Source organism: Mustelus asterias, unplaced genomic scaffold (genome assembly GCF_964213995.1).
Source record: "Mustelus asterias unplaced genomic scaffold, sMusAst1.hap1.1 HAP1_SCAFFOLD_35, whole genome shotgun sequence".
In the NCBI taxonomy this organism is placed as follows: domain Eukaryota; kingdom Metazoa; phylum Chordata; class Chondrichthyes; order Carcharhiniformes; family Triakidae; genus Mustelus; species Mustelus asterias.
Window position 1 is genome coordinate 2,432,582 of NW_027590117.1, and position 27,301 is coordinate 2,459,882.

A 27,301-nucleotide genomic window follows, 5' to 3' on the forward strand; every position below is an offset into this window, starting at 1 on the left:
TGGATAGTCAGATTCTCTGTTAATATTTAAATAAGGAAAGATTTAACAAAGTGAATATTGGTCCCATAGAAAGTGTGTCTTGGGAACTGAATGGAAAGCTGTACTATGACACATGAATTAAACAATTACGAGTCTTCACGATAGAAGTAACATCCCAGAAATAGCTGTAAATCAGGAAACTGAAGGGTGGGAGTAGCTCACGAAAATTACAATCACCAGGGAAGTGTATGAGCCAATGGTTGGGTCCATGGGCTGATGGACTTCACCGTGAGGTCTTGAAAGAAGTGGCGAATGAGATAGTCGATGCACCAATTGTTCAAAGTTCCCTTCATTTGGCAAGATTCAATTAAATTAGAAGATAGCAAATGCAACTCCTTTATACAAAAAGGGAGGGAGACAGAAAGCAGGAAACTTCAGGCCAGTTTGCCAAATATCTCTCAGACCGAAAATGTTAGAAGCCATTATTAAAGATGTTCATGTAAAGCACTTGGAAACATTCAAAGTATTCAGGCTTTTGTTTAGCCATTGTGGTTTTGTGCAATGGAAATCATGTTTGACCAATTGATTGGATTTCTTTGAAGGAGTCACATGTGCTGTGGATAAAGGGGAACTGCTGGATGTACTGTACTTAGATTTCCAGAAGCTCCGGTACAGACATGATGGGCCAAATGACCTCCTTCTGCACCGTAGAAATTCTGTGATTTGGTAACTTGCCATATGAAAGGTTGTTGTGAAAAACAAAAGCTCATGGTGTAGCAGGTATCATATTGGGATGGAATGAGGATTTGCTCGGTAACAGGAAATCGAGTTGGCATCAGTGGATTTTTTTTCGTTTGCAGGATATGAATGATGTGCCACAGGGATCAGTGCCGGGGCCTCAACTTTTTACAATTTATATAAATGACTTGGATGAAGGGACTGAAGGTAAGGTTGATAAATTTGCTGATTACACAATGGATAGGTGGGAAAATAAATTGTGAAGATGACACAAGCGGGCTACAAAGGGACATTGTAGGTGAAGTTAACGCACAAAAATCTGGCAAATGGAACATAATGTGGGCAAATGTGAAACCATCCATTTTGGCAGGAAGAATAAAAAGTGTATTATCAAAATGGTGGGAGATTATGGAGCTCTGATGTGCAGAGGGATCTGGTTGTCCTCGTGCATGAATCGAAAAGACAAGTATAGAGGTCCAGCAATTAAGTAGGAAAGCTAATAGGATGTTATTGTTTATTGTGAAGGGAATTGATGACAAAAGTAAGGTGTTTATGCTTCAGTTATAAGGACATTGGTGAGACCACATCAGGAGTATTGTGTACAGTACTGCTCTCCATATCTAGGGAAAAATGTAAATGTGCTAGAAACAGTTTAGAGAAGGTTTAATGGACTAATACCAGGAATGAGCGGGTTGTCTTGTGAAGAAAGGTTGGAGAGGTTGGGTTTAGATCCACGAGAGTAAAGAAGAGTAAGAGGTGCCTTGATCTTAACCTTTAAGATCCTGAGGTGTATTGACAGGGTGGATATGGAGAAGGTGTTTCCTCTTGTCGGAGAATCTAGAACTAGGAGTCGCTGCTAAATATAAGGTGGAGACGAGGAGAGTATTTTTTCTCAGAGGGTCGTGAATCTCTGGAATTCTCTTCCACAGAAGGAAGCAGAAGCAACATTTAAGTATTTTTAAGGCAAAGGTAGATATAGTCTTGTTTAACAAGGGGGTGAAAGGTTATCAGGGGTAGGCAGGAATGTAGGTTTGACATTACAATCAGATCAGCCGTTATCTTATTGAACAGTGGAGCAGGTTGGAGGGGCCAAGTGGCCTCTGCCTGCTCCTAATTCACACATTCATGTATCTGGGAATTTGTGAATTGTGTTCAACAGAATTTGCTTGACCCGAATGTTCTTTGTCAAACGAGGAAGGAAGCATTGCTGGATCTGCTGCTGGGGAATGGGGTCACTCCACATCACAAACCCGCCATCCAGCCAACTGAGCAAACCGACCCCTAAGACAGGACAGAGGTAATTTCACACTGAAACAGAGAAACAGAGACTAACTGATCGGTTGGTTAGTTAGCTCAGTTGGCTGGATGGCTGGTTTGTGATGTCGAGTGATGCCAGCAGCATGGGTTCAATTCCTGTACTGGATGAGGTTATTCATGAAAGAGGAGAGCAGCCTTGGTCATCTGGAACTCAAGCAACTTCAGCCATTACTTCTCTGTCCATCTTCATTAGTGTACGTGAGGATGGAATTAATTCTGTATCTGTTATTCTCTATTGCTGTCTGTGAATGGGGCATTAACTCTCTGTTCAGCTCTGTTTTGCATGCGAGAGTGGAATTCACCGTCAGTCTTTGTTACTGTATATAAATGCAGCATTAGCTCTTTCCCAGTCTCTCTTGGTGGAATTGAATGTGTAATTAACTCCCTCTGTCAGTCTGTGTTTCTATACCTTAGTTTCCATTACTGTATTTTAGTGTGGCATTAACACTGATAATTTGTGTTACTGTATTTTGAATTCACTCTGTCAATCTGTAATAATGTAAGTAAATCTCTGTCTGTCAGTCTCTTACTGTATGGAAGTGGGTCACTGTCAACGTAGCAAACTGCAGCAAATTGAGCGCCACCTGGATCAGTGTTGGGTTCTCAGCTATTTACAATCAATATGAGCGACTCAGAAGAAGGACAGACCATCACCCAATTTTGAGACAATAGATAGGTGGGAAAGCAGATTGTGAGAAGGGCACAGAGAGTCTGCAAGGGGATATAGACAGGTTAAGTGAGTGGGCGCAAATTTAGCAGGCAAGATACAATGTAGGAAAAGGTTTCCCAGTTTAGTGGGAAGAATAGGAAAAAAAGAGCATTGTTTAAGTGGAGAGAAATGGCAATCCTGAAATATCTGGCTGTCCTTGTACATGAATCACAGGACGTTAATTTGCAGATATGGCAAATAATTGGAAAGTCAAATGGAATGTTGACCTTAATTCCAGGAGGGATGGAGTCTAAAATTATGGAAATCTTGCTACAACTACAGGACATTGGTGCAACAACAAGTAAGAATCCGGTGTAAAGTTTTCATCTGCTTATTTAAGGAGGGGTATACTTGCATTAGAGGCAATTCAGTGAAGGTTCACTGGGCTGATTCCCGAGATGAAGGAGTTATCTTATGAGGAAAGTTGAAGCAAGTTGGGAAGAATGAGAGATGATCTTACTGAAACATATCAGATCCTGAGGGGGCTTGACAGGGCAGATGCTGAGAGGGATGTTGCCATTTGTGGGGGAAACTAGAATGAGAGGAAACAGTTTAAAATAAAGTATTTCTTATTTAAATGGAGATTATAGAATTTCACTGGTGAAGAAATTTCACTTCTTCAGGTGAGAATTCCCAGGAACAATTCTGTTCAGGTGTTGAACAGAATTCCCACTCCCCTGAAGAAGGGGCTTGGAGCTCCGAAAGCTTGTGTGGCTTTTGCTACCAAATAAACCTGTTGGACTTTAACCTGGTGTTATTAAACTTCTTACTGTGTTTACCCCAGTCCAACGCCAGCATCTCCACATCCTGAGTTAAGATCAACAGACTGTGATGACCGGTATTCGAAGCCGGGTCAGCTGCTGGGAATGCAGCTATGCTCACCACTATACCACCATCACTAAACATTTTAATCAATTAGCAGCAGGCCATTCGGTCCCCTGAACCTGCTTCACAAACAATGTCATGCAATGAGGAGATATATCCTATGCTCCTGAGTGTAAGGGTCTGAAGCTACGCCAATTAATCTAGCTGAGATGAGGAGGAAGTTATTCTCTAAAAGTGATCTTGATAATTACAATAGATCTTTATGATCTTGATAATTCACTATTACTGAGAAAGTGGAGGTTGGGTCATTGAATAGATTCAAGTCTGAGTTATTCATAGTTTTGATTTATCAGAAAGTCAAGCATTGTGGGGACAGGCAGGAAAGAGGAGTTGAGGCACAATCAGATCAGCAATGATCTTATTGAATGGCAGAGCAGGCCTAATGGGCTGAATGGCCTTCTCCTGCTCCATTTTCTTTTCTGATTTTATGTCAGTGTGGGACTCACTCTGTGTCTGTCAGTCTCTGTTACTGTATTTCAGTGTGGAATTAACTCAGTCTGATATTGCATCTGCGTGGATTTGATTCTCTGTCCATCATACGTGAGCATGCAATGTCTCTGTCACTGTGTAGGAAACAGTTAGTGATCTTTTATCACAAATCCATCAGCATCTCCTCAATTTACAATCCAGTTCAAAATCAGCCAACAAGAACATACCTTCACAGAAGGTGAGCGACTGACTGCCACGTCCAACATCCACCCTAATTAAAAATGGTTTTTCATTTGTCTATTTCTGGCTTCAGTTTTCTGAGCAACAGCTGCAATGATTCACCGGTAAAATTATGTGGACACTGGAAATCTGAAACAAGGTGAAAATTCTGGGAACACACATGGGCTCAGGCAGTATCTGTGGAGAGAGAAACTGAGTTCATGTTTCAGCTCACTGACAATCATCCTGCAATAAAACACTTATTGATATCTGCTAATGGCAGCCACAGTTCCCACATGATGGCGTAGTGGTATTGTCGCTGGACTAGTGATCCAGAGATCCAGTGTAATGCAATGGGACCTGAATATCACCACAGCAAAGAGTGAAATATGAACTCAATAAAAATCTGGAATCAAAAGCCGAATGATGGCCATGCTGTAAAAAACCCATTTGATTCATTGATGTCCCTTTCGGGAAGGAAATCTGCCTACATGACCTGCCCTGGCCAACAGGTGACTCCGGACACACAGCAATGTGGCTGACTCTTAAATCCCCTCTGAAATGGCCTAACAAGCCAACGACACCCACATCACGTGAATGAACAAAAACAATTCCCTGCACCCCAGAAAGCGCTCTATCCAACACACTGACTTCCCCAGGCACTGAGAGCGGACATGACCCCCCCAGGGGCAGCCACAGGGCAATCAGTGCTGGAAGTTTCCTCACTGCCAGTTTTAAAGTTTGTTTATTTATTAATGTTAGAAGTAGGCTTACATTAACACTGCAATGAAGTTTTTGTGAAAATCCTCTGGCCACCACGCTCCGGTGCTTGATTGGGTACACTGAGGGAGGATTAAGCATGACCAATGCACCTAACCAGCACGTTTTTCAGACTCTGGGAGGAAACCTATGCAGACACAGAGAGATTGTGTGCAGACTCCGCAGTGACCCAAGCCAGGAATTGAACCTGGCATTGTGAGACAGCAGTGCTAACCACTGCACCACTCCTATTCCACCAAACTGCCTGTGTCCTTTTGAAGTTTCCCACTTTCCTCCTCACAGTTGCCGATGCCTCCAAGTTTGGTGGCGTGTGGAAATGTTGAGCTTGTGTCCTGTACACCAAGTGAGTGTCATTAATATATATCAGGAAGAGCAGGGCTCCTAACACCGAGCCCTGGGGAACTCCACTTCCTCCAGTCTGAAAAACAACCATTCACCACTACTCTGTTTCCCCTCACTCACACTATTCCATGTGGGGCGGTGAGGATGGCCTCGCCGGACCCGGTGGCTTTGATTCGGGCTCTGAGAGCAGCTGAGACTCGCTGTTGCAGCTCCTGCATAGTTCCGCTCAGCTTCCGGGAGCCGCACTGCGCATGCCCCACGTAGATGGACGGTCTTCCGGGGCGAGGCCAAATAGCGCCTGCGCAGTGTGAACCATTCGGAACGAGATAGACCGTATTCACTACCGCGCTGCATCCTGGGTTACGTAGGCCACCATTAATACCTCTCTCGGGATTAATTTTAAATCCATCGGAATACTGCCAGCGAATTTATCGCGAATTAATCTATTTCCTCTTGTTGTTTGAAAAATCGGAAATAAAATATCTTCATTTCTGCATATCTATATCCCTGTATATCTATATCACAATATCTCTGTAACCTCCTCCAGCCCCTACACCCCTCCCTATATTTGTAACATCTTGCAGCCCCACCAACCTTTTTTATGGCTGTAACGTCCTCCAGCTGCCTACACCGCTCTCTATCTGTGTAACCTCCTCCACATTCTACACCCGCCCTATCTGGGTAGCCTCCTCCAGCTCCTACACCTTCCCTATCTTGGTAACTTCCTCCAGCCCCCTACATCCCACCCTATGTCTGTAACCTCCTCCAGGCCGTATGCCCCTCCCTATATCTGTAGCCTCCTCCAGCCTCTACGAACCTCCCTATCTCTGTAATGCCTTCCAGTCACTACAACCCTCTCTATCTCTATAATCGCCTCCAGCTCCTACACCCCTCACTCTTTCTGTAACCTCTTCTAGACAGTACAACAATTGTTTTCTCTCCTACCTCCACCAACCACTACAATCCTCCCTATCTCTGTAACCTTCTGCAGCCCCCAAAGTGCTGTGAGATATCTGCTCGCAAGGCATGGGAGCTGGATAAGTCCATTCAGTCCCTCGACCCTGCTGTGTTATTCAGGAAGGTGAAGACGGCTTGGTTTCCAATCTCCACCTTCACCCCTTTACCCCCTCACCCCTAATAACCACTGTTAACAAGAAGCTATCGATCTTGGGTTAACAATTCACGGATTCTCTTTTGGGGGAGGCCAAGATTCACAAACTTGGAGCAGCCTCAAGTGTTACCCAGCTTCTCTCCTGTCCGGTCTGTCTCCCGGTGTTAAACTCTGACCCCCTCTCTCTACCCATCCTCCCCCCAAACCAGGTCTCAGGGTCCTCCCAGCCCCCACCAGCAGAAATCATTCCTCTCTAATTTAAATGTGGATTACAGGGTCAAAGGTAGGGTTCTGAAGACTGTGGAGGAACAGAGAGATCTTGGGGTCCATATCCACAGATCTCGAAAGGTTGCCACTCAAGTGGATAGAGCTGTGAAGAAGGCCTATAGTGTGTTAGCTTTTATTAACAGGGGGTTGGAGTTTAAGAGCCGTGGGGTTATGCTGCAACTGTACAGGACCTTGGTGAGACCACATTTGGAATATTGTGTGCAGTTCTGGTCACCTCACTATAAGAAGGATGTGGAAGCGCTGGAAAGAGTGCAGAGGAGATTTACCAGGATGCTGCCTGGTTTGGAGAGTAGGTCTTATGAGGAAAGGTTGAGGGAGCTAGGGCTGTTCTCTCTGGAGCGGAGGAGGCTGAGGGGAGACTTAATAGAGGTTTACAAAATGATGAAGGGGATAGATAGAGTGAACGTTCAAAGACTATTTCCTCGGGTGGATGGAGCTATTACAAGGGGGCATAACTATAGGGTTCATGGTGGGAGATATAGGAAGGATATCAGAGGTAGGTTCTTTACGCAGAGAGTGGTTGGGGTGTGGAATGGACTGCCTGCAGTGATAGTGGAGTCAGACACTTTAGGAACATTTAAGCGGTTATTGGATAGGCACATGGAGCACACCAGGATGATAGGGAGTGGGCCGAAGGGTCTGTTCTGTGCTATACTGTTCTATGTTCTATTGACCTCCACCATCACATCCTGAAAAATGCAATCAAACCCCAAAGAAAAAGGCCCTCATTTGTCTAATCACTCCTCATAACAAAGAACAATACAGCATAGGAACAGATCCTTCGGCCCTCCAAGCCCGCGCCGCTCCCTGGTCCAAACTAGACCATTCTTTTGTATCCCTTCATTCCCACTCCGTTCATGTGGCTATCTAGATAAGCCTTAAACGTTCCCAGTGTGTCCGCCTCCACCACCTTGCCCGGCAGCGCATTCCAGGCCCCCACCACCCTCTGCGTAAAATACGTCCTTCTGATACCCGTGTTAAACCTCCCCACGCACCGCCCCCCCCCGCCCCCCCCCCGCCCCCCACCACCCCGGTCACCTTGAACCTATGATCAGCCCCAGGCTTCAGTCCAATGAATCTTACATTATGCCAATGAACCCGATACCAATTTTTATGTGGCTCGGGTAATAATCCAGAGATTATAACCCTTGAGGACCTGTTCTTAAATTTATTTTCTCGTTCCTGATAATCCCCAACTTAGTCCTTTTTCCTAGTCTTGCCAATGTTAGTAAAAGAGGATTATAGTTAATCATGAGAAATCAGTGAACATTTCATGTTTAGAATCGATTTCACAGAGATAACGTTTGTCCCAATGTAGAACACAAAACAGGATCCACCACCCCACCACCACCGCCCCCCCACCCCCCCCCCCCCCCCCGCCGCCCCCACGGCGGATTATTTTCCCCACGATACCCTTTCCCTATCAGGACGTGTTGCATTTATTTGCTCGTTTGCTTAAATGTTGAACTGAAACCAATTGGAATTGGCCTATTATTTCAGCAAGATCCACTTTCTGCTCTGATCACTCTTTGTTGCAGTATGAGCGCTGCAGCTGCGGATCTGTGGCGCAAAGAATGGCATGTAGGACTTCTCATCATTGTTTTATTTAATTTGATTTGATTTCTTCTTGTCACATGTATTAGTACACAGTGAAAAGTATTTTTCTTGTGCGCTGTGGAGACAAAGCATACCGTTCATAGAGAAGGAAAGGAGAGAATGCAGAATGTAGAATCATAGAACAAAGAATAAAGAACAAAGAAAATTACAGCAAAGGAACAGGCCCTTCGGCCCTCCAAGCCTGCACCGACCATGCTGCCCGACTTAACTGAAACCCTCCACCCTTCCGGGGACCATATCTCTCCATTCCCATCTCATTCATGTACTTGTCAAGACGCCCCTTAAAAGTCACCACCGTATCTGCTTCCACTACCTCCCCCGGCAACGAGTTCCACTCTCTCTGCAAAAAGTCTGCTCGTACATCTCTTTTAAACCTTGCCCCTCGCACCTTAAACCTATGCCCTCTAGTAATTGACTATTCCACCCTGGGAAAAAGCTTCTGACTATCCACTCTGTCCATGCCTCTCATAATCTTGTAGACGTCTATCAGGTGGCCCCTCAACCTCCGTCGCTCCAGTGAGAACAAACCAAGTTTCTCCAACCTCTCCTCATAGCTAATGCCCTCCATACCAGGCAACATCCTGGTAAATCGTTTCTGTACCCTCTCCAAAGCCTCCACATCCTTCTGGTAGAGTGGCAACCAGAATTGAACACTATATTCCAAGTGCGGCCTAACTCAGGTTCTATAAAGCTGCAACATGACTTGCCAGTTTTTAAACTCAATACCCCAGCTGATGAAGGCAAACATGCCGTATGCCTTCTTGAATACCTTCTCCACCTGCATTGCCACTTTCAGTGAACTGTGTACCTGTTCACCCAGATCCTTTTGCCTATCAATACTCCTAAGGGTTCTGCCATTTACTGTATATTTCCTTTCTGTATTAGACCTTCCAAAATGCATTACCTCACATTTGTCCGGATTAAACTCCATCTGCCATCTCTCCGCCCAAGTCTCCAACCGATCTATATCCTGCTGTATCCTCTGATGGTCCTCATTGCTCTCCACAAATCCACCAACCTTTGTGTCGTCCGCAAAGTTACTAATCAATCCAATTACATTTTCCTCCAAATCATTTCTATATATATTACAAACAGCAAAGGTCCCAGCACTGATCCGTGAGGAACACCACTTGTACTCTTATTGTGTTTACCCCAGTCCAACGCCGCCATCTCCACAAAACTCTTACTGTGTTTACCCCAGTCCAACGCCAGCATCTCCACATCATGAACACCACTTTTCACAGCCCTCCATTCAGAAATGTACCCTTCCACTGCAACCCTCTGTCTTCTATGACCGAGCCAGTTTTGTATCCACCTTGCCAACTCACCTCTGATTTCACCTTCTGCACCATTCTGCCATGAGGGACCTTGTCAAAGGCCTTACTGAAGTCCATGTAGACAACATCCATTGCCCTACCCTCATCAATCATCTTCGTCACTTCGTCGAAAAAGTCGATCAAGTTCGTGAGACACGACCTCCCCTTCACAAAACCATGTTGCCTCTCACTGATTCGTCCACTTATTTCCAAGTGGGAATAAATCCTGTCATAGCTAGGGTGTCGAAAAATATCAACTTAATGCAAGGGAGGTCCATTCAGAGGTCTGCTGGCAGCAGGGCAGAAGCTGTTCTTGAACATAGAACATAGAACAGTACAGCACAGAACAGGCCCTTCGGCCCACGATGTTGTGCCGAGCTTTATCTGAAACCAAGATCAAGCTATCCCACTCCCTATCATCCTGTGCGCTCCATGTGCCTATCCTTGAGTCGGTTGGTAGGTGACCCCAGACTGTTGTATCTTTTTCCGATGGAAGAAGGTGGAAGAGAGAAGGTTGTCTGGTGAAACATTCAAAAGTTGTGGGTCAGAATCTCATCGAAGTCGGCTTTTTAGGTAAAGTTTGAAGAAATTAGGAACTGGCGTATCAATGCTCTCGGAGAAGTGAAGCTGCCGCCTCGAACTTCATAGAATGCCGACAGGGCAGAACGAGAACATTCGGCCCATCGGGCCTGCACCGACAACAATCCCACCCAGCCTGTATCCTTGTAACCTCACAGTGTCCCCTGACACTGAGGGACTTTTGTAGCATGGCCAATCCAGCTAATACGGCACTCATGGCTGAGCAAGACAAAATCTGCTTTTCGGGCCGCAAATGAAGCTGGCGTCTGCTTTGGAGGTTCTGAAACCACAAGTTTACTCCTGTCCAAAACTGGTGCCCTGAATTGAATGTCAGCTCGAGCTTCCTCATCGGATTGAAAATATGGGAACGTGGAATTGTTCTGGACTATTCACCCCTCAAGCCTGTGTGTCCAAGCTTCATTTGGTTCCGTGATCCTCAATACGCTGAATGAATCATCAGTTCACAGGCAATAAGGCGCTAGAACAAATCCACAACCGACGAGGATGGGATTCGAACCCACGCGTACAGAACACAATGGATTGTGTTCATCGCCTTAACCACTCGGCTACCTCATCATGCAGTGATTGCTCCCCAACTGTTTTAACATCCGTAACAAAGAACACATTTCTCCCGCAGGAAAATGTTGCCTTTCTGCTTTCTCGTTAATCTTGATTCGCTGTTACTTTTCCATTTGATGTAAATCCAGAGAACGTAAAGAGAGAGGCAGTTAACCTCTCTGGTCCCGGTTTGGTTTTGAATTCACCGAACATGACCCTGATGTAAAAAGCAGTCAATGCTGTGAGTTTGTAGCGCAACGGTAGAGCGTCTGACTTCAGAGTAACGGGCTGCATGTTCGAATGATGGAGCTTTTCTGCGTATGTCTTTGGATTTTGGTTTCTTTGCGATTGTTTCTGAAATGACAAATTCCAAAACTATGATCCAAATGAAATTTTTGGGATGATCCAGTTCGCATGTTCAGTTTATTTTTAGCACGCTTTCATATTTAAACAATGTGTCAGAGATATGATTCGTCCATTGTTTGTAAAATTGAAGCAAGGTACACAGTCCCAGTTGTTTCTGGGAGCCATCAATGGGTAGAGCTGACTGGTGGTGATTTGAGCGGAGAATTCACACCTCAGGCAAAGAGCAAGGCTGAGAAGGCGCGGCCTTCATGAACAATCTCAACCGATACGGGAATTGATCCCGCGCTGTTGGCTGAATAAACTGTCCAACCAACTGAGACAAATACGCTGTGCTACTCGTTAATGGAAATCAAGGTGATGAAGCAAATTTACTGTCGAGAAAGCCCAGATTTGCCCTTGGGCAACAGCAGAATGCTTCTTCTTGATGGAGTGAGTACGTGATAGCAGAGGATCGTTTTGATCCAGCGACCTCTGGGTTATGGGCACAGCACGCTTCCACTGCGCCACTCTGCTTCGAAAGTTGATGCCTCCCTGCTTATTACTGCTGCCCGCGAGCCAGGAAACGATTCACTGTATCTTTTTATTTCAAACAAGGCCCATGTGTTGGGAAGTTCACAATGGCTGGATAATAACACATAACATCACCGCGAATGTATGAGACAGAGAAAGACAGACAGAACAGCAGTAAAAGACTATTAGGACACACACACAATGAGAGACAGAAAAGCTTCGAGCAAACCAGCAAGATACTGAGATGGAAAAGCTGATTATATATGAAAAGGGATTTTCTGTTACACAAAGATAGGCCCTTTTGAATTGTATGCTCTGTTGTGTAACTGTGCTCTCTGCTGTGTAACTGTTCTCTCTGTTTGGAACTATGACTCTGTCGTTGACAGATCTTCACTGTGGTTCTGACAAATTCTTCCCTGTTGTGTAAATGTGTTCCTGGTTTGTAAATATGATCCGTCTTGAGCAGAAGTTTTCCCTTTGTGTGAAATGTTCTCTGTTGTTCTGTGAAGATGTTTTCTGTGGGAAAACAATGGACGGAAATTTCAAGGCCGCCATTTCTGAGGGTTGCTTTCAATTCCAGGTTTGTTTGGGGCGAATGGCCTCCTCCTGTTTCTGTTTTCTATCCATGTGCCGATGTGTTAAATCAGTGAATTTGAATTTCACCAGCTGCCATGGTGGGATTTACTCCGTGTCCCCAAAGATTAGCGCGGGCCTCTGGATTACCAGCCCAGTGACATCACCTTTTATCCCTGCAAACAAAAACAGTTCATTCAGTTCAGTATTAAACCTCTTCCTGAGGAGATTAGAATTCCCGCCGCAGAATTTCAATTCGCCGATTGATGCAAATCATTTTGTTGTAGTTTGGAACATTAACAATTTATCCAGATCAAACATACATCGTGGAATAGTTCTAATCTAAAAATACTAAGATAAGTGAGAATTAAATGAACAAAGTTACAAGGAAAGTAATTCTGTTTGGAACTAACGGTGGATTTCAGTTAACGGGCGAGAGCTCGGTTTTCAGGAGGTTCCACCAGATTTCTGTATAAAGAGAAAGGACTCAAACCTGCAATTGTTAGATAGCAGCATGGAAAGTAGCGAAATTAATCGGCTGCATCGATGACTGTATCGGTGCCGCGTCCTGCTCTCGTCTGCACCTGGACAAAAAAAATAGCTACTTTCCTTCCAGTTTCCACCGTCGCACATTCACATGGTCCATCTCTGACGCTTCCCTACCCTTCCTTGACCTCTCTGTTTCCAATTCTACACAGACTGACCACCAGTAATTAAAACCCTACCGACTCACACGTCGAGTACAAATCTTCATTCCCCGCGCCCTGTAAGGACGCCATCCCCATTCTCCTGGCTTCTGAACCTCTGTCGCAACTGTTCCCCTGATGCCTCTTTCCAAAGCAGCGCTCCTGACATGGACTCCAGCTTCCTGAAACCAGGGTGACTCCAACCACACCCTCGGTGTTTGACTGGGCGCTCAACCGTGTCCCATTCATCTCTGATCGAGAAAAAACAAATTACTACAAGATAAGTCCAATCAAAATTCTGATGGCAGCAGGGAAGAAACTGTTCTTTCGTTGGTTAGTGCCTGTCCTCAGACTTTTGTAGTTTTTTCTCGACGGAAGCCGGTGGAAGAGAGCGTGACCAGGCTGCGTCGCTCCATGATAAAACTGGCTGCTTTTCCAAGGCAGCGGGAAGTGTCAATAGATGGGAGGCTGGTTTGCGTGATGGACTGGTTTCTTTCACGACACTTTGTGGTTTTTTTGCGGTCTTGGCCAGAGCAGGAGCCACAGCAAGCTGTGATGCAACCAGAATTAATGCTCTCTCTGGTGCGTCTGTCTGTATTCAGACTGTGCTTTGCATTGTCTGCTGCTCAATGAGGATTGGGATCTTTCTGATTCTGTCAGCTGAACTGTGCGTGTACAAGTGACTTGTTCTGACTGTCAGCTTCCGGAACTGTCAAATAGTTTATAAATTAATTCTGTATCTGTCAATTTTTGACACTGACTTTCTGTATCCCCTCATTTTAAATCACTGATTAATTTTCTTTATTGATTCCTGGGATGTGGGTGTCGCTGGCTGGGCCCGCAATTATTGCCCATCCTAAATTGTCCTTGAACTGAGCAGCTTGATAGGTGGCCTCAGAGGGCAGCTCAGGGTCAACCACATTGCTGTGGGTCGGGGAGCCACATTTAGGTCCAGACCAGGTAACAAATCATTCCTTAAAGGACATTAGTGAACCAGCTGTGTTATTTTATGAAAATCGAGTCGTGGTCATTGGACTTTTAATTCCAGATGTTTTTATTGATGTCAAGTTTCACCATCTGCCGTGGCTGTGTGTGTGTGTGTGTGTGTGAGAGAGAGAGAGAGAGAGAGAGAGAGAGAGAGATTCTCACATAATCAGTCTGTTTGTGAGTTTGGATTAATCCTTTATATTCCCTCATAAATACGGTGATCTCTTGTCTTTGTGAATTCCTCCGATACACTTGTACCACTGAGACTCTGGTGTGCGGATGGAGGGTGGGGTGAGATTTGGAGGCAAATGGGCCAAATGGCCTCTTTCTGCACTATAGGGCTTCTATGATTCTGTAATCAATGCCGCAGGGTGTTCAGCGTAAAAACAGTCGATTTTAAAGCACGTGTGTAGGAAAGTGAAGGGTGAACTTGTGTGCGTGAAGATCACAGAAAAGCTCTGTCTGGTGCTGCGTCCAAGAGACAAGTTTTGGGTTGTCAGTAAATGAACTCCTGTAATGAAGGTACAAAATCAGATACAGGAAATGCTGGAAATATTCAGCAGCTCCGAAAGCAGCTGTGAAGAATTATTCCTGTCGCCAGGATGAAATCCTCCAATTGCATAGTTCATGTTGCTCAGACCTCTCAATCATAGCGCCTTCTTGCAAGGAACACGAAGGGCGGGAATTGGCTCTTTGTTGACTTGAGCAAATAGAGCAATGCACCAGCCTCGTAAACAGGTAGATCCCGGTTTCAAATCCCAGCGAGAACCTTGAGTCCTTTCAAGTGATCAGTGCAATTGTGCAAGTCACAATGTCCCACCCTTGCTAGTCAATATTGTCTTTACCTTTACAGTGGATGATCTACAAAGATGAAACAAATACATATTTCAAGACTCCCCACAGATATGTCTACTATTTATTGACATGATCCAGGTATTTTCATCATCATGCAGAGAAAAAAATAACCTGCAATAAACCCAATGTTGTAAATTCTACAAATACAGCTTTCCATTTTTTTTCCTCAGGAAATTTCTAACACAGTCGAATGGCCTTACAATCATACAATCCCAACAGTGCTGAAGGAGACCATTTTTCCCATCGAGTCTGTATCGATTCTCCAACAGAGAATCGCACACAGGACCTATCCCCGCGGCGCCACACATCCACCCTGCTAATCTACCTATACAAGCACCTTGAAGACCAAGGAGCAATCTCGCATGGCCAATCCACCCAACCTGCTCATCCTTGGACTGTGGGAGTAAAGAGCAGCAGTTGGTTTCCTGAGATAACTTGCCTGGGTGAGTGCAGCTTGAACAGCACTGCAGACGTTTGGCACCATCCAGGACAAAGCTTCCCACTTCTTTCGCTTCCCAAGCATAAATATTCACTCCCTTCACTACAGCAGTGGGCACCATCTCCACGATGCACTGCAGCAACTCAGCAAGGCTCCTTTGCCAGCAGCTTCCAAACCCACGACTACGACAGCCTGGAAGGACAAGCGCAGCAGACACATCAGAATGTTGTTGCAGGGCACTGATATTTATTTATTGATTGTAGCTATTTATAAATTGTGTTGTTGCGTGTGTGTTCTTTAATCTTTTTTATCTTCCAAAAGAAGTGAAATATCTAATTGAAAAAGAAGTTACTATTTCTAACCCAACCAGCGAACGTTGTATCAAACTTAAAGAAAGCCCCCGGCGTTTGCGATTTATTCTCGAGTCAATGGTTCCCTGGGAGCCGAGTTAACAGAAACAGCACGGAGAGATGGCAGAGCAGGAAATGTCGGTGCCGAAGCTGAATCACATCAATGAAACAGCCAACTGTTTGCCACTAATCTGATCAGAAATTGGACTCTGGTGGGATTCGAACCCACAAGCTTTAAATGCCTAACTTACCATTATTTTGAAGTCTTACGCGTTATCCATTGCGCCACAGAGCCGAGTGCCGGAAGCTTATTTTACTTGTCCATATATGGATTTTTGACAATGTAGAAACGATTCTTAAGTTCAATAATCTCATAGTTAAAGCGTCAAGAACTGTGAAGAGGAACTTCATTGATTGCAACTCGTGTTGGAACATCTTATGTCTGTTGAGACAGCTGTGGAAATATATAGCTTTATACAGGAAATGTGTCCATCACAGAATGATCCTCCCTTTCTCTCTTCCTCATTCTCCTGTACAGCTTGGAAGCAAATCTCGCAGGCTTGATAGCCGGGAGACACATTCTACTCTATCTGTCACAGGGCTGATCAGAACCTGTTCCATGTTCCAGTGAAACATCTGCACAGAACACAACGCAAAGCTGGAAGCTGGAAATCTGAAACAAAAACAGAAAATGCTGGAAATGCTCAGCGGATGAGGCAGCATTTTCGATTAATGGAGATTTCTGGAAAACAAGCTCCTGAAGCACAGCACAGCTGCACAGTTTAAAGTTTCCCTTCATCCACAATGGAGGCTTCATTCTATGGTTTTGAACAATCCAAATTTGAGAATGTGCATTGTTATTCTCGTCGCCACAGCCTGAAAACCACTTCAGGCATTGATGTCGCCCTTGGATTTTAAATTTGTAAATCCATTCTCTACCTTTTAAAGCTACTATTGAAACTGTATCTATCACCTATTCAGTTCTTTGTGAGTGAGAAGCAGAATTGAAGATATATTTGGGTAATTTTCCTTTGACTGAATTTGTACAGAAGCATAAAGGCGGGAATCACACACAGCACTTCATGAAAATGACCTCCTAAAAGCTGACAGTGTTTAATCAAGGGATGGTTCTATTTATTCATTTATTATTAATGGAGAATAGAAAAGTTGGAACTGTATGCAATCTGGGCAATATAACTGAGCAAAGTGAAACACAATGGGGACTGGGCACGATAAGCCTCCCATGGGCAAAAGACAAAGTGGAGGTGCGACGTTGGCTGCCTTGTGAGACGGAGCAGGGAGACGTTGTCGGGTGCAGGTACATAGGAAAGGGGGAGTGCTAAGCGTTTAATGCTCACTTACAAGCAAAAGGTGTAATGCAGACTGCAGTCTGGATATTCAATCCTTACTATCCGAAACAGCAGTGATTCAAAATGCTACTTGGTTCAAAATAAAATACCAACCGGCACTAATACATTCACTTAAAAAACATAGCCTTGCTGATTTATCATAATTTAAATGATTTAATTTAATTACAGAGGAAAGCAGGGTACGGCTAGATTTCAAAATGATATGGCCAACAGATGTAGTATTTCGAAATTCCACCGTTCCAGGTTCAATATAATGTGAACAATTTTTGTCTGTTGTGTCCCTCTCTGATGTCCAAACTTCAGTCGACCAGAGAGTACAATTTGACATAATAAAAATGCAACAAGCTCCCCGTCGGGGAATTGAACCCCGGTCTCCCGCGTGACAGGCGGGGACACTAACCACTATACTAACGAGGAAGCGATGCTTTGCATACTGTACACTTGCCACTTACACTTTCAGAGCGACAACTGAGTTCGGACGAGATCAGTTCGTTTCCCCAATTCGGAGTCCCATTTTATGCAGCAAACAGCGGCTCTCACCAACCGACTTTTGGATTAGCAAGAAAGAGAATGAGATGGATGCATGAAAAAAACAAGAATCAAGCGGAGACAGAAAGGTGCGTTTGCCGTTCATTTCAAACTGCATGTTCTTATTAATTCTGGAGGAAAGACGGCCTGTGTTGAAATCTGAACAATCTGGACAATCTCAGCTGGTCTCTCTCCACAGATGATGTCAGACATGCTGAGATGTTCCAGCATTTTCATTTGTTGTTTCAGACTCCAGCAGCGGCAGTATTTTGCTTTTATCTTGTCCAGAAATGCGTTTTTTTTTCTCCAAACTGCTGGAACTTCCAAAGTGCTTTACAGCTCAGATGCTTTTCTTTAATTCTATTGTCTTTTGTATAGCCCGAGGTGTAGGTGCGGATTGAGCAAAAACAGAAAATATCATCCCCAATCTCACAGGATCATGGAAAAATTATTTCTGTGGCTTTGACCATCTCATCAGTTGTTTGATATAGATACATTTGCTCAAAGCTGCCTCAGTTAAAATCTTATTGGTGCATATTTCTGTGAGCCACCGGAAAATGAGCGAAGTTTCCAACCCGTTTCTGAACTCATGAAGTTGAAGTTAATTATTCTCTGTCTCCGATGATAATTTTAAGAAGCTCAATTAAAGCTCTACTGTCCATGGTTCGGCCACGGATTCGAAAACCAAACAGATTTCCAAGCAGTGTCTGCAACATAGAACCACGTAATCCCTGCAGCGCAAAAACACGCCTTTCGCCAGAGTCTGATGTGATCTGATCAGTTGTTTCATTTCACTTGATTTGATTTGATTTATTTTTGTCACATGTTTTCGCCTTCAGTGAAAATTATTGCTTCTTGCGCGGTCGACAGACAAAACATTCCGTTCACAGGGAAGGAAAGGAGAGAGTGCAGAATGTAGTGTTACAGTCATAGATAGAGTGGAGAGAAAGATCAAATTAATGCAAGATAAGTCCATTCAGAAGTCTGATAGCCGCAGGGAAGAAGCTGTTCTTGAGTCGGTTGGTACGTGACCTCTGGCTTTGGTATCTTTTTCCCGACGGAAGAAGGTGGAAGAGAGTATGTCCGTGGTGCGTGGAGTCCTTAATTATGCTGGCTGTTTTGCCGAGGCAGCGGGGAGTGTAGACAGAGTCAATTGATGGGAGGCTGGTTTGCGTGATGGATTGGGCTACATTTATAACATTTTGTAGTTCCTTGCGGTATTAGGCAGAGCAGGATCCATACCAAACTGTGACAGGCTCAGGAAGAATGCTTCTTTGGTGCATCTGTAAACGCTGGTGAGAATCATAGCTGACATGCCAAATTTCTTTTGGGAATGAAATTCCTTTGTTTTGGGCATGGAAAGTAGCTTGCCTGGCTGGGAATCGAACACAGGCCACGGCGGTGAAAAGCGCCGAATCCTTATCACTGGACCGTCGGAAAGTGCGTGCGGCCTCACCAGGCTGCAGTATTGCCTTCCAATCGGACTTCCGCAGTCAAGGGCACTCAGCCTCCGATCTTCGGGTATCTTCATGGCACACGACAAAGCAGGATCGCCGAGCAGAAGCTGACAGGCAACTTCCACATGCATGATGAAAGCCTCAACCGGGATCCTGGGTTCAAGCCACAGGACACACAACCCTCACCATACTCTCTGAGTTTGCAAAATCCTTCTAACTCTCCTGATTTGAGAGAATTCACACCTCTTTAACCGGTGATTATCCCTCTCTCCACCCTTGCTGTCTGTATCTTTACCTGAAAACACTCGCATTCTAACCATTGTCCACACTCCAATCTGTAATTATCGTACTATTGTACTTGTGTCTATCGATGCCGTGTTTGTCAACCTCCCTCAACTCATCATTGGCTGCAGCCTGCTGAATCTGGGGAGCAGACACTGCCGGCCTCAGAGGTTTTTACAGTTACTGAGCTGGGAAACTCCAATTAATCCCTGAGAATCCACAGCACAGAGCGAGAGGAGAGGAAAGCCTGTCCTGGGAGCTGTCAATCTGAGACAGTTTGATCCTGTCAATGTGCAGATGTGAACCTGCTCCTTCCATTCCCAAACTGTTATAACCAGGAATACAGAACGCCCAGTAATGACCAGCTTGTTGCAATGTGTTTGAATGAACATGATGTGATATCATCGAAGCAGCATTTTGAAGTATTCATTCAATGTATTCTGATGAAATGTATTTTTATGCTCTGTGTGCATTCTTATGCCATAGAATCTTCCTCTGACATGAGACCGTGTTTTGTCTTTGTGCCTTGATGCTGCTTTTTAAAAAAATGTTCATGTTATGAATTTTCTCATCGAACCATAGGAAGAATTATAGAAAAATAACAGCACAGAAGGAAGCCATTGAACCTATCCTGCCATGCCAGTCCAAGGACACAATAAGAAGTCTCACAACACCAGGTTAAAGTCCAACTGGTTTATTTGGTAGCAAAAGCCACTTGCTTTCAGAGCGCTTGCTGCTCTTTCATCAGGTGAGTGGGAGTTCTATTCACAACAGGGCATATAAAGACACAAACTCAACTTACAAAATAATTAAGGACAGGTGTCCTTATGCCTGAATGGAGAAAAATTAGCATGATTTATTTACCCATCAGAAGAGATGGTGTGGAAAAAATTCATGCAAGTGTCTTTAAATCAAAATGTACAGAGGCAGAGCTATGTAATCATCAGTTTTTATCAAAAACAGTTTATAACAAATGGGGTTCGAACCCACTCGATCTTAACTCCAATGCCTTAACCACTCGGCCATCCTGTTGGATATTTAAAGTCACGTGGACACAAACGTCTGTCTCTCCTGCTCTGTTTGATTGATGGATTGAAAATGTTTCTGCAACTATTTCTGCTCTCAGAGACTGTGGAACTAATAAGATGTCTCTGCTCTTCACAACTCTTACTCAGCTGACAATGTACGGACAGTCTGTGAGAAGGAGCTGGCGACTCTCTTCCCTGTAACTTGCGTGGAGGAGACATCACATTTATTCACTTTCCTTCAATAATTTGTCTGTGGAAACAAAATATATTTTAAAATTCAAGTACAGGTGAGAGAGAAGCTACAGATTCCGTCAGTTTAATCACTATTAATAATCATTGTGAGCGGTTTGTGAGGCTGCAGCCAGACTCGAGCTCTGATTGGTCACTCACATTTCAATCAGATTCGTAACCAATGGGAGGATCAGGGAGAAGAAATGGGAGGTTTTGATTGGTTCACATTTTTAAATTGGAAAAACCCACCAATTTCAGTGCAGGAAAAATACAAAATAACGGAACGCCTGAATGTTCAGGAAACTATTTCAATCTCACACTTTATAATCTGTTTATTGTATTTTCCCTCACACAATCCTGGCGCTGTTTTAGGCATGGTAAGAAAATGTCATCGATGTATCTCGTGTATAGCATCGGTTGAGGGTCCCGTGCGGTGAAGAAGTCTTGTTCGAACCTGTGCATGAAGATGTTGGCATATTGAGGTGCGAATTTGGTCCCCATGGCTGTTCCGTGTGTCTGGATCAAGAACTGGTTGTTGAAGGTGAAGATATTGTGGTCCAGGATGAAGCGGATGAGATGTAAAATTGCATCTGGAAACTGGCAGTTGTTGGCGCTGAGCACTGAGGCCGTTGCAGCAATGCCATCGTCATGGGGGATGCTGGTGTAGAATGCCGAGACATCCATTGTGACGAGGAGCGCTCCTGGTTCAACTGCTCCATGTGTGCCGAGTTTCTGTAGGAAGTCCGTCGTGTCGCGACAAAAGCTGGGGGTTCTTTGTACAATGGGTTTCAGGATGCCCTCGACATAGCCGGAGAGGTTCTCGCACAGGGTCCCATTGCCCGATACGATGGGACGGCCGGGTGTGTTTGCCTTGTGTATCTTCGGGAGGCAGTAGAGATCTCCAACGCGGGAGTACGTGGGATGAGAGCACGGAGGGTGTTCTGAAGGTTTTAGGAACAGTTTGAATTTCTCAATCTCTTATTTATAACCCGCGGTAATCAGACCTCGTTCAGCAATTTAAAACGGAGCAAATCTCAGCTCAGTGGAAAAGCAGAAACATAGAAATTACCAACCAACCCCTTCACACAGGCTTCACAGGGACAGAGGGAAACGGCTGATTTCTGATCCTCTCCCCTGAAAGCTGTCGGGAATGTTACAATGGAAGGTTTGGAGAGAATCGCCGACTCGATCCCGCCGGTGGAACAGGCAGCTTTGTGTCCGGAGAATAGGGAGCGCCGGGGGGAGGCAGATCTTAAAGCGCTGCAATGAACTCAGGTCCTGTGTGTGCACAAATCTGGCTGATTCCGTCCTCTGGGAAAGCTGCGGAATAAACAGATCAGCCCGAAAATAACCTTTTCATTTCCGTCTGTACTCTGTTGCGGGAGCGGCTCCCAGATCACCCGAAATAACGAATAAATAATCGTATTATGAATTTAATTCTGCTGCTGCGAAACTGTGAATATAGTTATCATTAAATCTAAAGAACTACCTTCCAATGTGGTGTTTCTCCTCATTGTCCATCATAAATCCCAGACTAGAATTTAACATCCGCTCTCAGTTCAGTTTGATTGTCCCTTCAATGTGAAAGTGTGTGTAAGGGGCGGGTATGAAGTCCCATTCACAGCATTCTGCACCGGGACAAATCTCTATCCTCCAGAAAGACATTTCTCATTCACTCAATAAGGGAAAAGATGGTGGGAGGAGAGAGTGACAGAGAGAAAGAGGGAGAGGCAGCGACACCAGCGGTGGGAGGAAAGCGTGACAGAGCGAGAGAGAGGGATTGACAGCGACACCACAGGTGGGCGGAGGGAGTGACAGAGAAAGGAAGAGGCAGCGACACCAGCGGTGTGAGGAGAGAGTGACAGAGCGAAAGAGAGGGAAAGGCACCGACACCAGCGGTGGGAGGAGAGAGTGACAGAGCGAGAAAGGGAGAGACAGCGACACCAGCGGTGGAAGGAGAGAGTGACATTTTTAAGCTATAAACCAATAAAAACTTCCAATTCCTTCTCTGGCTCTCCGATTGCTTCAAAGTTGGATTGACATGAGAGTGACTAACCCGAGCCTGACCTTTGCTGTCACCTCACAAACCGCTCACAATGATGATTAACAGAGATTAAGCTGACGGAATCTGTATTTGAGTTACAAAATGTATTTTGTTTCAACAGACAAATATTTGTAGGAACCGGAATAAATGTGATGTTTCTTCCGGAATTTACAGGGAAGAGAGTCACGAGCTCCTTATCACACACAGTCCGTACATTGTCACTGACGGAGCTCAGGGACACAGACAGCTCATCAGTTCCACAGTCTCAGACAGCATAAATTGTTCCAAAGACGACAAATTTTGAATCCATCAATCAAACAGAGCAGGAGAGACAGATGTTGTGGCCATGTCACCCCCAACTCAGTACAACTGACAGGGGGATCCATAAATCCCAGTCCAGATTCTCACCCACTATCAGATAATCACAGTGTCAATCCCACAATAGAGCAGCCTTAGAGACTGACAGATGAGAGAATAATTCTCAAACACAGGTTCAGTGTCAGGAGCTGAAAAATACAGACTGTTTGCTGCACTCATTCACAGGAGCTGTGTCTGAGTGATAGGGAATAATTCTGACACACCAGTAATATCACTGAGAGATTTAGAAAGAGCACAAGACACACACAGTGAAAAGCATACTAATGGAAGATAAGAGAGTGAGACGTGACTGAAAAATATCAAATTAAAGCTATAATTTCAAACAGCATCATAGACTTACATAGATAATTAATTCCACTGACAGGAACAGAATGAAGCAGCAGTGCACTTAAAGTTGCATCTGACCGATATATCTTTATAATTGACACCCTCAGAATTACCCCCAGTCAAATTCAAATACAGAATAGTACCAGAAACAGAAACTTTTGAAATTATTCCCACAGTGACTGTGTGTCCTGGGCAGACCATAGCTAAGTGGATGCAATGAACCATGAGGACAAATCCTACCATGTACACCACCAGGCAGCTCATGGCTCCACAATGTGATTCTGCGGTGGGACAGCACTTACCAAACAATCTTCATTACGCTCAGAATTACACCGGCAATGTAACGAGAAGAACAGAGTATAAACAAATCAGCATCTTCCTTTTCAGAGATGGGAAGGAACCACTGTGCTCAGTGCTTTTGTTGTGTTCATTCATGGGATTTGGGCATCACTGGCTAGGCCAGGATTTATTGCCCACCCATAATTGCCCTGGGAAAGGTGGTGCTGAGCTGTTTGCCTCAGCTGCTGCAGTCAGCATGCACATGCACAATGCTGTCGGGAGGGAGAGGGAAAGTGGGCAGGATCGGAGAATCATAGAATCCCTACAGTGCAGAAGGAGGCCATTGAGCCCATCGAGTCTGCACCGACCACAGTCCCATTCTGGCCATATCCGCATAACCCAACATACTTACCCTGCTACTGCCCCTGAAGAAGTGACAATTTAGCAATCCATTAGGATCTCGGATACATTCATGGAAGAAAAGTAATTGAATCCCACAGTGGCCCATCGAGACTGCACAGATTTCCCTGTAAACCTTTCAAATCTGCCTTTCCCGATATTGAACAAACACATCGGAGGGACTCACACACATCACGTGTGAACTCCTCCGATAGACATTGAGCGGTTTACCGTGAGCTGGTTCTATTTACTGTATTCAGACACACATCTGGCATAAAAGTACCCATGTTCAGGATGTCATTCACACACATAGTTTTCTGCTCTGAAATCAGGTGTGCTCCTTCGGTAACACGATGTGTTTCTTTTTTAACTTTATTAATATAGGATATGTGTGTCGCTGGCCTGGGAAGCATTTAATGTTCAAAATTAATTATCTTTGAGAATTTGGCGGGGAATTCATTCTTGAGCCACTGCAGTCCATGTGATGTTTGTACACAAACTGTGCTGTTAGGGAGGGAGTTCCAGGATTGTGAGCCAGCCACAGACTCTGCGTCATATTTGCAAGTCAGGATGGTGTGTGCCTCTGAGTGTAACTTGCAGGTGGTCCTTGTTTCTCTGTATCTGCTGCCCTTGTGCTTCCAGGTAGGACGTTTCACGGGTTTGGATGGTGCCTGGCACAGGAGAAAAAGCAATATCAGGAGTGGAATTTGAACCCACACCTCCGGAGAAGACCATGAATTTAACACAGCACCTTAGACCACTTGGCCATCCTGGCTTTGCATGGTGCCTGGTGCAGGAGAAAAAAATCGATGTCAGGAATGGTATTTGAACCCATACTTCCACAGGAGACTGCGACCTGAACGCAGCGCATTGATCTTCATGGCATTTGAATCTCGATGTGCTTTTGCATTTTTCAACACCAACCAGAGTCCTGTATCTGAATCCCATCCCTCCCCAAGCCGCCGGGGCGTGAGGAGTTTCTCATTGCTGCATTGCCCTGTTTGCTCAAATCCACAATGATCCAATTCCCACCCCACCTGTTCCTGACACGAAGGTGTTGAGAGTGTAAGATCTGAGCAATGTGAAGTGTCCAATTGGAGAGTTACATCCTGGCGACAGCATTATCCCTCCACAGCTGCTTTTGGAGCTGCTGAATATTTCCAGCATTTCCTCTTTCTGATTTTGTGCCTTCATTGCAGGAGTTCATTCACTGACAACCCAAAACTTGTCTCTGGGGCTCAGCTCCAGACACAGCTTTTCTGTGATCTTCTCACAGACAAGTTCACTCTTCACTTTCTGACACCCATGCTTTAAAATCGGCTGTTTTCACACTCAGCATCCTGAGGCATTGCCTTCAAACCTCACCCCACCCTCCACCCACCCACCAGGTCTCAGTGGTATAATTATTTCTTAGGAATTCACAAGGGCAAAGGGATCACAGTGTCCGTGTATGAATACAAGGGGTTAATTCACACTCACTGAAAATGAGTGAATCTCCATCACACACACACACACACGCACACAGCCTCTCACAGACGAACACTCACCCATCTCCCACCACGACAGATGGCGAAATTCGAAATCAATAAAAATATCTGGAATTAATGGCCTTGAATCGACTTTCGTAAAACTAAGACAACTGCAGCACTAATGTTCTTCAGGGAAGGAATTCTTACCTGGCCTGACTTACATGTAATTCCAGACCCACAGCAACGTGGCTGCCCTTGGAGATGGCCTACCAAGCCACTCAGTTCAAAGGAAATTTGGAGGCCTTGGCCTTGTGGTATCATCACTGAAATCTAAAACTTAGCTTGTAGTCTAGGGACCCGGGTTCAAATCCTGCCATGGCAGCTGGTGGAATTTGAATTCAATAAAAAAAATCTGGAATTAAGGATCTCCTGATGACCATGAAACCTTTGTCGATTGTTGTACGAATCTATCTGGTCCTCTGGGGACCAAAATCTGCCGTCTTTACACAGTCTGGCCGACATGTGGTTCCAGAGCCACAGCAATGTGGTTGACTCTCAATTGCCCGCAGGCAACTCGAGTTGGTCACTAAAGGGTGGCACGGTAGCACAGTGGTTAGCACTGCTGCTTCACAGCTCCAGGGTCCTGGGTTCGATTCCCGGCTTGGGTCACTGTCTGTGTGGAGTTTGCACATTCTCCTCGTGTCTGCGTGGGTTTCCTCCGGGTGCTCCGGTTTCCTCCCACAGTCCAAAAGATGTGCGGGTTAGGTTGATTGGCCATGCTAAAATTGCCCCTTAGTGTCCTGGGATGTGTGGATTAGCGGGTAAAATATGTTGGGATATGGGGGTAGGGCCTGGGTGGGATTGTGGTCGGTGCAGACTCGATGGGCCGAATGGCCTCTTTCTGTACTGTAGGGCTTCTGTAGGGAGGTTTAAACTGATTCGGGGGGGGGGAGGGATCCTGAGTAGTGGGGCTGAAAGTGAGGGATGCATGGATGGGGACTGCAATGCACGGCATTGCAGAGGTGGGGTGGAGCAGGGTTTGAAATGTGTATACTTCAATGCCAGGAGTATTCGCAATAAAGTGGGTGAACTTGCAGCGTGGATCAGTACCTGGGACTTCGATGTTGTGGCTATTTCAGAGACATGGATAGAGCAGGGGCAGGAATGGATGCTGCAGGTCCCGGGGTTCAAATGTTTTAGTCGAAGTAGGGAAGGAGGTAGAAGAGGGGGAGGGGTAGCATTATTGGTCAGAGATTGTATCACAGTGTCAGAGAGGAGGTTTGATGAGGACTTATCTGTTGAGGTAGTATGGGCGGAGATTAGAAATAGGAAAGGAGAGGTCACCCTGTTGGGAGTCTTTTATAGACCTCCTAAAAGTTCTAGAGAGGTTGAGGAAAGGATTGCGGAGTCAATACTGCTTAGGAGTGAAAGTAATAGGGCAATTGTTATGGGGGATTTTAACTTGACTAATATTGACTGGAATTGTTATAGCTCTAGCTCGTTAGAGGGGTCAGTTTTTGTTCAAAGCGTGCAGGAAGGTTTTTTGACTCAGTATGTAGACAGGCCAACTAGAGGTGAGGCTATATTGGATCTGGTGCTGGGAAATGAGCCAGACCAGGTGCTAGACTTGGAAGTTGGTGTGCATTTTGGTGATAGTGACCACAATTCGGTTACGTTCACCTTAGTGATGGAAAGGGATAGGCATGAACCTCGGGCCAGTGGTTTTAGCTGGGGGAAGGGTAATTATGAGGCTATTAGGAGAGAATTAGGAAACATAGGTTGGACTAGGAGATTACAGGGACTGGGAACGTCCGACATGTGGAGTTTTTTCAAGGAGCAGCTACTGCGAGTCTGTGATAGGTATGTCCCTGTCAGG

At 45.1% G+C, this 27,301-nt stretch overlaps 1 non-coding gene across 1 annotated transcript; it reads right to left on the reverse strand.

Annotated features, from left to right (window-relative positions):
• Window positions 1-17,348: 17,348 nt before the first annotated feature.
• trnad-guc (transfer RNA aspartic acid (anticodon GUC)) lies at window positions 17,349-17,420 on the reverse strand. Its single transcript has one exon. It is a non-coding gene; the product is annotated as a tRNA-Asp (tRNA).
• Between the last annotated feature and the right edge of the window lie 9,881 nt (window positions 17,421-27,301).